Here is a 14,237-nt window from a genome sequence, read left to right as displayed (position 1 = left end):
TGTTAGTAGTGTCAGTCATATATGAATCTACCACTGGCGAGGAAGACGTCGGGTGAGGGTTCACTCATAAACTGGCATATACCTATCCAAAATACCTAGCCCAGTAATATAAAGCTTTAATCAACCCACAGCTATCGCAATAGAACGGACCTCAAACTCAAAATATGTACTAGATATTTTTACCATATTATTGCTCCCTTTGCTTCGTTACCAGAACCAGAAATTAAAATATATTTCATTTTACTAGGAACTTCATAAAATATAATATTATAATACGGAACCCTCATTTATCATTCGAACAAACACTCTTAGTTATTTCGTAATCGGTCAAACCCCTAAGTGCATAGAGACAGCAATTTTATTACATTCTATACTACGAGTATACTATAGCTAGCATGTGTTTCTATTTATCACTTAGGAATTATGTGTGAAGTATGTGGACTTTGGTGATATTATGCAGTGGTTTTTGCTTAGGTTTATTTTTGTTTACTTTTAAAGTCATTTGAATTTAACGAGAAAGAATGATAAATCCGAGATACGAGAAATGATTAATATTAATATTAACACTTTTTTGTAGTCTCTGGCTATAGGCGTGATGGTAGTGGGTTCAAACCCGATTATATTACGAGATATAAATTTTAATTTTCCCTCACTAGTAGACATAGCGGGTAGTTTAGTTCCGCCACTAAAACGTTTCCAAAAATTATAGCGGTATGCGAGGAACGGAGTGTCTTGACTCTAGGTTCTATATGTTAAAACAGATACATAGGTATACCTACTCGTAGGTGAATGCAATATTACAGCATTATTACTTGGCATGTTTATTTTCACTTTCAAACGTGCAAACTGGACAGGATAAGCTTCCGCTCATTTGAAAAAACATGTTTTCAGTAGCGGCGCTCAACGCCGCGGTTTATTGTAAACAATTTATTAAGCAGCAGGCCATCGCGGCGCAGAAAAAATAGAAAATCAATTTATCAAAAATGTCTCACTGACACCAGTGGAGACTCACTGGAATAGTGAAAAAAATATCAAATAGCGTTATTAGAACACCTTTCCTTCATTGTTGACAAATTTAAATTCTTGCCAAAATAATTATTTCCTTTTTAAATTTAAAATGCCCTACAAAAAATAAACCTATTCTATAAAAATCACTATACTTCTATATATCGTACATATACAAAAGTAACACCTTTACTTAATACTAACATAAATCTTTTTAATTTCAATAGGAGCAAGAATTTCTAAAGGGAACATCGAAAAAAAAAATATTTGCTGATTAGCGTCTAACACATACTTAGAAGAATTTACCATTGACAAAAAGAAACGGTTTGGTAAATTCAACTTTATAAACGGGTGGTAAGACTTAGAAGATTTGGAAGATGCAGAAATTTCATACAATTGTCCCTGAATCTACAAAGGGATCGGCAAAAAAGATTTATACAAAAGATGAAGGAAATTTGAGACTAATCCCGATCTACATTTTTGAGATCATATTATGTAGAATATCTATACATATACGCATATAGATAAATACGTGAAGCAAAAGCTAAGTTTTTTTTAAATTATGTGGACGAAGAATGTTTAATTTGGCACAGTTATAGTTTATATTCGTATAGAGAAGGAGTGCAAAATATTTTGTAACAATGCAATAAAAGCTTCAAATGTGAGGGATACCCGCACAAGCCGGGAACCTTATGTTATGACACTCAGTTCCAATTAAGACACTTCCGCTCCCCACTCTACGCCCTATTCTGGAGTCCTTGTGTGTTTAGTGGCAGAACTCAAAGCCACGCTTTGCCTTGTTACCAGTGCGAAGAAATAAAAAAAATACAAAATATTTCATTGCCCCGAGTTCGTTCCGCTTGTGCGTCGACGTCACAATGCAAAAAAAAATACACTTTTGTGTTAATTGACGGAGTGTTTTCACACTAGATTCGCCTTGTCTACCATCATATAAGCGGGATGAAAAAATATCCAAAAAACAAAGCAATTAAGACCTTTTATGACAGTTGACTCACCAGGAATGTAACCCGCGACCTTCGAACTTCAAAAGACTTCGCCGGACCCCAAGACGTACTAAATCGATTATCTGTTTCTAAGAACGCACACATTTTTAGGAATATCATAATTTACTGGAAGGATTTATTTAAGCTTAGATTTGTTTTATTTGTTTAGGAAATATATATATAACGATTGTTTATATAGAAAATCAGACCCAAGAGTTGTATATGACACCAGGACCCATTCTAAGTGTACTTTGACCACAGGTGGGTTAACATGATGTAATATAGCATTCTATTCTTCAATAAATAGACCCTTCATCACAAAGATAATTTAAAATATTAATTCAAACCAGTCAGTAGTTCCTGAGATTAATGAGTTCAATCAAACGCAATATTAAGCGTTAAATAATTATAGTACAGCTGTAGTATAGATACATAGATATTTTTGGGTTTTATATATCCTTGCTTACACTACGCTACACTAGTGCCTAAAGATAAAAATATCGGAGAGCTTCATCACTAACTTCTATAGAAGCAAAGGGAGAAAATAATAATACATGTCTTTATCTAATCGTATTCCTGTTCAGGCATGCAGTGTGATATTTTAAAAACACTATTTACGTTTGCTTTGTTTTAAATAAAAATTAGTAACCAAGTGATTTCGGTCTGTCTGTTTGTTGACGAATGTCACACGTCGCTATGCCTACAATTTATACAGGCTGCTTGAAAATGTTAAATGAATTGTTTTTTGTCGACTGCGGAGACCCTAAAGGAGATAGAAAAGAGAAAAATTGGTACCAAAGTAACCGATCATGAGTGGCGAACCACGATTTCCCCTCTTGCCAGACCGAGCAAATAAATGAAATCATTCCCCGGAGTGGGAATCGAACCAGCGGCAATAGTGTTAACAGTCAGGCGTCGTATTACTGAGCTACGAAGTCCTCTACATATTCATAAAATTAATAAAAACATTTACAAAAGTTTTATAAATCTACTTTTTACTTCACTTTTTCAAACAGCCTGTATAATGTCAAGTATGGCTTTGGTGGTCCTTTTTTTATAGTCCATAATCTCACGTTAAATCTAACTTTGCATAAGAAACATTTCTAGTAATTAAAAAACGATTTAACAACCGTCTATGTTTGTATGGTGTGTTTGTTTTGGTCTTAATAAGCGACCGCTGCCTCTTGGAGTGTTTATTTTGGAGTAGTTTATCAAATATTCCATAATATTATCATATTATAAAAGAAAAAGCCAACTTCACGCTTCTTTAGACAGCATAGCGTAGTCCTGATACGTTTATTTTCACGTGTTTTCCCGTATATAGTATTGTAGGCAGAGGGAAAGTAGTGTTAAGACTCTACTTTCCCTCTCACTTACTTTCCCTATCCCTAACGGGATACGCGAGCGCACAAATATACGCCATCTGTCTTTCTGAGATTTGACTGATTATCTATTTTTTTAAAGTAATTTCAATGATTTAAACGATGTGGCGTTTCCTCTTTTGTAATTGATTGTCATAATATTATAACATTCACTAAGTACAGTATCGAAAGTAACAAATTATATCTTTTAAAAACTCGAAAACTATACTTCTTAGTAATTTAAAAGAGTGATAAAATACTAGCGACTTTTAGCTTCCACTATTTTACCCAGGGACCATTTCGATTTTAATATCATAGATAATATTATAGTATAGAAATGTTCTAGTCTGATTTCTTAAAAAAAAACCCGGTCAAACGCGAGTCGGACTCGCTCACCATTAGTTCCGTACATATTTGAGGATTGTAGGTCAATAATTGAACGGGAATCTTGTAGATTTTTTCGTTTATTTGTGGCAGATGAACTACAGATTAATCCTTTAAGTATTTCATTTTCCCTTTTGTGATATGAAACCCTAAAAAGCTGTAGGTACTTGCCAACAGATTAACCAAGTTATTCGGATTTTTGTCATGAAGCCTACATACATTTACAACAAAGTACTTATGTGCACATACAATCACTTAACCTTTTTTGCGTAGAGAACGGAGTGTTTTAACAATAGGTTCCTTCCGCCCACACTGCTATGTAGAATGTAGCGTTCCCCATCTATAATAAAGATATAAATTATACTATAATATTTATTTTATTTTGTATCTTACTTTTATAGCATGGAAGACAAAGGAAACTTAGAGTCAAGGCACACCGTTAACTTTATCACAGCGGGGAAATTAGAACATTTTTTTAAAAATCTTTACGCTCTATCCCGAATATGACAGGGTAGGCAGAAAAATCCTAACGTTAAGACACTATGTTCTTCATGCACCGCACAATTTTTCTAGATATTGCGTATTTGCTTGAACTCAACGATGCATTTCCTCTTGTAACGAGAGCGAGGAAATTTATAAAATGATGTCCCCTGAGTTGGAATTGAACCTGCAAGCATTTCATTCACAGTCATATACCGCCCAACCACGACACAATGGGCTAATCTAATATATATTTTTTTAATATATCACATCTCATACCAGAATGTCGGCATTCATCAAACGGGATGACATAGTATGCCGCCTGTGTGGCACAGACTATACGAATTGTAGATGTAAGAGGAGCTCAAATGCGGCTTCGCCCGTTTAAATATTGTGATATTATAATGGAATTATATAAAATGTTTACATAAATTATAGTCTATATCTTATTTTAATATGTAAGCTATATTACTGTAAAATTTCATCTGAATCCGTTCAGTAGTTTTTTCATGAAAGTCGAACAAATGTTTGTTACATCTTCATTCACTTCATGGATAAAGTCTTTACATTTATAATATTAGTAGGATAGGATAGTAGTTCATTAAGAGTTGATTTGTTTGTCTTGATATACAGACATATTGACAAAAAAGTGATCCTGCAAGGATTTCGCTTTTTCTTTTGAGATACGGAACCCAAAAACTGTCCTTAGTGGTGACCAAATCCGATATAAAAGCTATGCATAACTTCAAATGAAACTAATTAATATCTCATCTAAATTTGCAATATTTTCATTTTCCTCGCCCTGCACACGCAATGTCTGCATAACTTAGCAGAAAGCGGGGAACGGGAAATGTCTTAATGGAGGGGATGTCTTAACATTACGTCCCAAGGTTCCCTCTGCCTACACTTCTATGCGCGGGATAAAGCGTGAAGCTAGTAATTAAATAATTTTCTGAGATTACCATCATCACAGTGTATTGTATCTCTCCCTAGTTCCTACCATCTATGTCTAACACACACACACACAATTAAAATATCATTCCGTCTGTGTTTATAACGCAATTCAATATATGTTAAGCTCGCTTAAATACACGCTTAAAACATTTAGTGAAACGGCCAACTCCTTAATTTCATGTTTTTGTTCTAAAATGTTTTTTTTAATTGGCCAACTAAGTTACATTTTGTGGATGCCTACACAGGATTGCTTTGCACGAAATCGAACCTAGACCCTTTTGTTTAAAGTCTGTATTAGTATTTTGACGTTACAATGTATTTCAGTCATATTATAAGCCGTCATGGAGGCAGTTTTTCAAAAGGCATCTCTTTAATGACACGACAGATATTTTGTAATTTTCTATTCTTAGTAATATTGAGGCTGTCATCGCACAGTGTCAGACTGTAAGCGGGACGGTTGTGAGTTCGATTTCTTCTTGGGAAAATTAATTATTTATATTTTCTATTAATTTTATGTTCCCATCAGCCTCTCTGAAGAAGAGAGGCTGAGGCTGATGCTGATCTAGAGAATCTGCTATACGAGAAAAATCGTAGAGCTGTTTTTTTTTTTCTATTTTTAGTTTTGATTTTGTGCAATCATTTAAAATTAATTAAGTAAAATTAAGTAACAACATTTTTTTTAAGAGAAAACAACGTTTAGTTCCGCCAAAGGAAGACAGGCGTAAAGCTGAACAAAAAGTAATAAAACAAGGAATACAAACATGATGTTGTTTTCATCTGATATGAAGACGGTGAATATATTTCTTCATTCCTGTATAACATAAAAAAACTGAGACAAAAGACTATATATGTAAACGTTGGTAAATATATAAATATGTAAGATGGTTATATAAATATGATGGTTGTAGGTTATAATAATTTCTTTTATTATAAAAAAAAGGAAAAACTTGAAAATTATTTTTCATTGCATTGAGCTGGGAAGGCAGAACTTAATCTTAAAATTTGGCACTTTCCGTCCAATTTTCGGTACATTGCGTGTTGAGTTTCGGAGCTCAACGCTGCACATTGCTTAACGAAATGAAAAAATATGTAAATAAATATACCTATATAAAATTAGAATTAGAATATAGGTATATAAAGTTAGAGGACAGTTGTGGCGCAAGGGCACAAGAATGTAACTGTAAACACTATCGGTCATGGGTTCGACTCCCACTCGAGTAAATGAAATATTTAATATATAAATTTCTTCTTTCTGGTGTCAGCAAAGCGCGGCTTGTTGAGTCCCGCCACTCAATATACAATGCCTCCAGAAATCGGCGGAAAATGGAATGAGAAGTTTCTTAACACTAAGCTCCTTCGCCCACGCTGCTATATGGGGAGTACAAATGTAATGCTGAAAAATTTTGTTGATATTATAGGTAAAATAATAAGGAACCATATAAAAAAATCATTTTTTATGCAGCGGATGACTTTGTTCATCCTGCAACTACTTTATGATATTGGAGGAAGTTTAGAAGCACCACAAGGAGGACGTATTTAAAGAAGTAAATGGCAATGGACAAGGCGAAAGAGACATACTCTGCTAGGGATATAACGTGACACTAAAACAACTCAAAATGTAAAGTTTCTGAAACAATTGTTATATAAAAGTAGAGTTTCTTGACACTACATTCTCTCTGCCTGGCCAGCTATAAGCGGTAGATGAAAAAGTAAAACAAGTTTCGTACAAAACAGATATGTTTCAAGATAGCCTCCAAATGTATAAAGACATTGAATAAATTTCGTCACTTTTGGAGCCAAAAAAGTATGGGACGCGAGAAAATACAAAAAAGCTGAAAAACTTTTTGACGTATGTGGGTAGGTACTAAGAATCGGTCTGCTTCTGCGTATTTGGGTATGTTGTCCATGGAAAACTAAAAGATTTAACTTTTTTTAGCTATCGTGTAGTTTTTGTTCTAATGTATTTCGTTTTGGAGATAGCGTAAGCATTGGTATTTTTTTTAATGCTGCATTGTTTACATGGCAGGGCAGGCAGATTGAACCTGGAAACCTAGTATTATAATACTCCGTTATTATTAAGATACTAGGTATTAAATGTTTTATTTCCTCGAATGGAAATGGAACGCACAAAGCAGAAAAAATCAAGTCAAAAAGAATAAAATAGAGTTCATTGAGGAAAATAATGACCAAATTATTAAAAATGTCAAATATATTTATCAAATAATATTTATTCTCTATATCCACCTTACATGTTGAAGATATGAGCTATATACGAAAGATATATGAAACTTATAATGTTAAAAGCTTTCGCTTACCAGTGGAAGAAAACAACGTTGTTCTTTCAGTGAATAACAAATGGAACAGGACATTTAAGTGTTTCTTATCAATCAAATAAAAATATATTTATTTTGATTGAACTACTTCTATTATTTGTTTAAGTAAATTAATTTGAAATAAGTATTTTTTTTATTTTAGGCCGTCGTGGCGCAGTGGCAAACTGGTGACTGAAAACGCGACGGTTTTGGGTTCGATTCCCATTCGGGAAAAAAAAAAACATTTCCTCGTTCTGGTAACACTACAAAGTGCGGCGTTGAGTTCTCCCCTGCTATATGCGGTATACAACAGATGTGAGTTTTCAGTTTGATTCCCGTTTAAGGAATCAGTGGTGGAGCTAGTCGTAGAAGTAGCCTTGGATTAGAAGGGACTTCATGAAGCCTCGCAGCAATAAACCATTACCCTCTTACCGTAAATGCGACTAAGTGGGTTCAATGTCTATTCGAAGAAATTATTATATTTCATAATTTTTATTTCCTCGCCTTGATAGACGAAGCACGCCGTCGAGTTCTTCCAATTAACTTGCAATGTCTCGAAAATTCAGCAGAAAATGGGGGGCGAGGAAATTTCTTTCCCCGATACTTTTAAGACACTGCTAATCGAGGAATCGGACCTACAATCGTCGCATTTGCAATCAAACGATTTAAAGCGGTAAAACACTCCATACCCATCTTTTTAACCAAATTCAATCAAAGCATGTGTATTTAATAGCGGAATTCAACGCCGGTTTTATTTTTATTTCAATTTTTTTATAACCAAATCACCTTCTAAGGAGATACGTAAAAATATAAAGGTGTATTCCTTTCCTAATTTAATACAATTCACAGGATAGCTTAGTTTATTCGTACCGCATACACCGGTCTAGTTGTCTGCTACCACAATACTGTAATTATGCGCCTAAATAAACATACATAGGTTTGTTATACGAGTGAAGTGGACTTACAAAGTGCTTCCTTAAGAAACTATTATTTTATATTTTAAAGTCCGTCCGGCACAGTGCTAAATGTGGCTGTTGTGGATTCGATCCCATTTGGGGGAATGAATTGTTTTCATTTCCTCTATTTGGTTACAAGAAAAAGCGATAAAACGGTGTCGAGCGCCGGCGATTTAACTGGGAATGTCTCGAACATTGAGTGGAAGTAGGGGAAAAACATTTACGTATAGATTTTTTGCATTTGTTTATAAATTATAAAGTTGTAGAGTTGATTGAAAGTGACATGATTGGGGGTCCATTTCTGACTTTTACGTCATTGTTGATGTAATGGGACGTGTTTTTTGACGGGGAAATTACACTTTTTGGAGAGTATCGATGTATTTTTCTAATTTTCTTACACATGATGTGCTTAGTTTTACACTACTATATTTTATGTCATTGATATAATTTTTTTTAAATAATAAAAAATCGATTCAAATTATAAATACTTAATTCAAGTTAAAGTTCAACCCACAACTATCACGTTCAATTATCTATATATATAAAAGGACTTGTCCTCACTGACTGAGGTAAGACGCACGCACAGCCATAACCGCTGTGCGTAGAAACGTGGAATTTGGACAGATGTTTACTTTTGTAATCTGGACATCCACTAAGAAGGGATTTTGAAAAATTTTAACCCTAAAGGGGTGATATAGGGGTTGAAAGTTTGTATGGAAAAAAAATTAAATCGGCACCGATTCTTATAAAATTTGAAATTCAGACTCTAAAAAGTATTTAATTGAACACATCTTTCATGGTTTTTTAGAATTCTTCCCCTAAGGGTGCAAATAAGGGGTTGAAAGTATGTATAGATTTTTTTTAAATCGGGACCAATTTTTTATTAAAATTTAAAATTATATATTTAATATAACACATGTTTCATGGTATATTAGAATTCACCCCTAAATACGCAAGCGAAGCTGCGCGCGCCCGCTAGTAATCTATAAAATATAATATTTCAATTAAACAATTTATTAAAAAGTCCCATTGACTCCTAAGCGAATGCAACGAAATAACAATAAGGGGCAAATGAGGTTCCAAAAGGTAAAAAAAGCTAAATACAGACATTCCCCTTTCCTGTCACAATATTCGTTTGCGTTTCGTGTGTTTGTTTGTTTGTTTGTTACGAACAATAGGTCATAGTTATCTATGTAATTTGAAAAAAAAATTATAGTGTTGGAATTTGAACCTGCATATACATATAATTAAATAAATCAGCTTCACGCTGTATCCCGCACACAGCAGAGGAGCACTCAGGTAGGCAGAGGGAACCTAGTGTTAAGACACTCCGTTCCCCATTTTCCACCGAATTCTGGTGGCATTGCTTGTTGAGTGGCGGATCTCAACGCCGCGCTTGAAATGAAAGTATTAAATATTTCAATCCCCCGAGTAGTAATCGAACCCACAACCGTCGCCTATATAGTCACACGCGTTTGGCCCTGCGCCACGAAGGCTTCTTTTTATTTCTCGTCCTATGATCTACTTACTACTATCACAGACGCCTTTGGGGTTTTAACTTTTGGGTTTACCAAACTAGGTTTACCTTTTTTCTATTTGCTATCTATTTCTCTAATTTCAAGCTTTATCCTGCTAAGTAGAGTTAGCAGTCAGAACTTGGTGTTAAGACGTTCCTTTTTACACTTTCTACATATTGAGTGGCGGAACTCTACACCGCGCCTTGTTTTACCATTACAAATATCATGTTCTAGTGAACTAGACAAAGCTACCATTCAACAATACAGTCTGTACTATTGTAATTCCGTGAATTTGTCAAAAGGGCCGCATCCGGTTACGAGGGGGTGCTGTAAATCTTTGTATTAGCTACAATTTTTAATATGATAATAAACTACTGTGTAAGCTAAGCTATAAAATTTATTTATTTCCACGCTATAGGTATCCTGCATATAGCAGCGTAGACAGATCACAGAGGGAACCCACTATTTGTTCCCTTTTCCCTTTCCTGTTTCATTTTTCATATGACGAATCGCGGCGTTAAGCTACGTCAATAATCAGACAACAGAATTTGTGCCAACTGGGCGTCTCAATCTATTTTTGACGTCGAAAAACAAAATATTTATTGTATAGCTTTACGACTCCAGCCTATAATTCTTTAAAGAATGCGTCCCTTGTCATTCTTAGCAGGAAATAGCAACATGTTTTGCAAATCATTCTTCTGAATGTATAAAACTTTTTTTAGCTGTATCCCGCATATATCAGGAAAGGGAAAGCGGAAAGGTAGAGGGAGCCGAGCGTTTGAAAATTCCCCGAGTGGGAATCGAACTGATATCTGTCGTTTTACGGTGCCGCTGGGTTACGCGACCTCTCTTTATAAAATAACTGTCAGGGATTTAAAAAAAATTGAATTGTCATGACTTGATTTTTGGAATTACATATTGATTTTTCTTTATAAATTATCATCATACCACTATCAGCGTAAGAATGGGGGGGAGTGAGGTGGTTGGGCTGTGAACTTTTAAGTTAGTAAGTAGTTTAGGGGGTTTTGGGGGGGTTTTGTCAAACCCTAGTTTATTTTATATTTTATACTGACTGCTCTCCTGAATTTTTCCATGCTTGTACAAGCGAGTGATAATGCTTAATTTATTTTCTACGTTTAATAAGTCGAACACAAAAATAAAATATAAAGAATTCAACAAGTTTCTCTGCTATCAGTACAACATGTGGAAGTCGGTTGTAAAAAGCAGTATAAACCTGTTTAGACCAAGCAAAGGATACGCCACACTTGACGGCCGACGACCTACTCTATATATGAATACTTACACAAATTCAAAGCTCACCTTAGACCTCGCGGACAACATGTACTCGTAGTTGCATTGAACATTGAATGCCACCGAATTCTGGAGGCATTGCGAGTAGACTTTGAGGAAATGAATATTTAATATTTTCATTTTTACCCTCTGGTAATAAGGCACGGCGTTGAGTTCCGCAACTCAACACGCTTCGCGGTCCAGAACATAAAAATAGTCTTTATAACAAGATTAGACTGTTTCAATGGTTTCTTAATTGTTAATCTAATGTGTTCCGAATTCGAGAGGCAAGCCGAGAACGTAATGTCTTAACACTAGATATTCTCTGCTTAACTTTCTAAGAAACAATAGTAGTATAGAAGTAGTTAAAATTTCAAAAATATCCCACATGTGATTAGTTAAAACAGCCTCATAAAAGTTTTACTCGTTTTATTTTAAAACACAAAGCCTTAGCTTGGCTTCGGTTATGAGGGCTAGTGATGTGACATACGTGTGGAAAAATTAATTAATTTACTTCAATTGTCGATATTATACTAAGGGATTATTGTTATTTCAAATAGCCAATTAATTGTAACAAGAAGTTTTATTCCACACTTTGGAAATAAAAATTCGTTAGTAAAAAAATGAACGTAATGGGATTTTTATATGTTCGTAAGATGGTAGTTTTCTCTCCGTTTTTCGCGTTTGCTGGCAGAACTCAGCGCCGCCCTATATCATATTAACAGAGTGGGACAATAAAAATAATATTATTGGAAATCGAATCTATAACCGTTACATTTATAGTAAGAGGCTGTGCTTAACCTGATAATTGACATCTGAATAATATCGATATTTTAATTATACATCTCTAGTCCTATTTTATGTCCTCATTTAATTCTTAGTGTGACGAACCAGCTCCAAGAAAATCGGTAAAATATTTTTCTTACCGCATTTTAAATATATTATTGAGGACGGACGTGCGACTGCTGTGGGATCGATTCCCACTTGGGGATTGATATATTTAACATTTCGCTGGCCCTGGTAACGTGGCATGGTGCGGCGTTCAGTTTCACCTCTCAACACGCAATGCCTCAAGAATTCAGCGGAAAATAGGGAACCTGGTTTCCATGGTTACCCTGCCCACTCTGCTATGATATAGCGTGAAACTTAAAAATCACAAATAAATAGAGTTTTTCCTTTTCATCCAAAAGTAAAAACTACAGAAATGGAAATCAATCCAAATATTTTCATTTACAATAATAAATAATAAAATGAAGTCGTTCCTATTCATATTTTGGAGTAAGAAATTTTTATTATGTCATTCGATACTATGTATCCGTGGGAAAGGCTTGGATTTCGGCCAAAGTAAGAAAAGCTTGTTTTATATGAGTGTTCCGTTTGAATTAGTGCTGTGTTTTTGTTATCGAAGGTAGCGGATTCAAAATCTGTATTATTTTTTTTATCATCGTATAGAAATTTTAAAACGAAATGATTTTAAAAATTTAGGTAGATATCATTGAAACATTTTTTCTTTTACTTTTTTTTAACATTTATTTATTTAGTTATTTATCTCGGAATCTAGGCGATGCATGGATTCCCTATCCCCCATATGCAAAAATAAGCGTGAAGGTGCTTTTCTGTATATGTCACGCGGGCGAAACTGTACGGACAATCTAACAGATCAATCAATCAGACGGAAATATCTTAATCTTAATAGAGAACTGAGTGGTTTAGTTATCAGGCTACTGAGGTTACCAGGTACCCTCTGCCTGAGCTGCTTAGTGCATACCGCGTGAAACTTAAAGAAAATGTACATATATTCTCCACGGGTCTAAACAAAATGCAGGAATGAGTTGCGCTTATCAGTAGACCTAAATGAAAAGGACACGGAGAAGAGAGTGACAAATCACTAACTCATTTCGCCCTTTAATAAAAATTATAATTGTCAACCGTCATCGCCATCTATCAACAGACACGCAACACACATAATTGTTCTGCAGACGCCGAAAATTAAAACGTTTCAAATTAAATGTACTTTCTTAATTCATTACTTGGAACCCGCACTGTAAAAACTGCACGTCCTGCCGATTTCGACCAATGGGCTGGCGGGGAGTCAAAAAAATTGGAGTAATTAAGAATTCTGTAAACAAAATGGCCGAGGATTTAGCGTTGACTTGTGAGGTAAGTGGACTTGGTGATTTTCTTGTTTATATTTTCTATATTTTTTCGAATGAAAAGAAAAATCTATATTAATTTAGTAATAATCTATACTAATATTAAAAAAGTAGAGTTCGTTTGGTCGAGGTCTTGATTGCGAGCTAAGCTGCACTTAAAAGTAAGATGAAAATAATTTCGATTTAATATTGTATTAAAAGCGAAAAGAAAGTAATAAAGTTATTGTTTTATATTATTTATTATTTCCTTGGTACTATATAATATCTCAACAATGCACAAAAATTGGGGCAGGAATTATTTTTATTTCGTCTATTTGGTAACAAGAAGGGAACGTTTGGGAAACGGTGTCTTTCAAGAGAGCTTCCCGCGACCTACACTCCTAAATGAGGGATAAAGAAAAAAAAAATAAAAACAAAGTGATCCATCACTAACCACACTCTCTCGAAATAGAAAGAAATATCCACCAAAACGTCCGAACAACTCGCAAGCCACGTCTATAGAAATTATAATGTAGGTGCGTTTCAGTTTTTGCTTTGACAAACGTACGCGATGAGATGTTCCTGCCTAAACGATTGTGACAGTTGAGTTTGATTTTGATTTAATTTGCTAGCTCGTTGCGACGGTGATTTAGATACAGTGACTTTTAGATTGTACGTACGTGTTGTAGGAACGGAGAATTGAGACACTATGTATTTATGTACTCATAGTTATTTCATATTGCTGAAGTGAGGAGAGACAGTTCATATAGTAAAAAGAGTAGGCAGTTATTCCTTGGCATTCCAGGGATAAAGTAAAAAGCAAAGCAGACCATCTAAGTGTA

This window comes from Heliconius melpomene, chromosome 20 (genome assembly GCF_056956725.1).
Source record: "Heliconius melpomene rosina isolate 202511_hmr_F chromosome 20, ASM5695672v1, whole genome shotgun sequence".
Taxonomy (NCBI): domain Eukaryota; kingdom Metazoa; phylum Arthropoda; class Insecta; order Lepidoptera; family Nymphalidae; genus Heliconius; species Heliconius melpomene.
The sequence above is the reverse complement of the archived record's forward strand: the minus strand, read 5'-3'. Positions refer to the sequence as shown.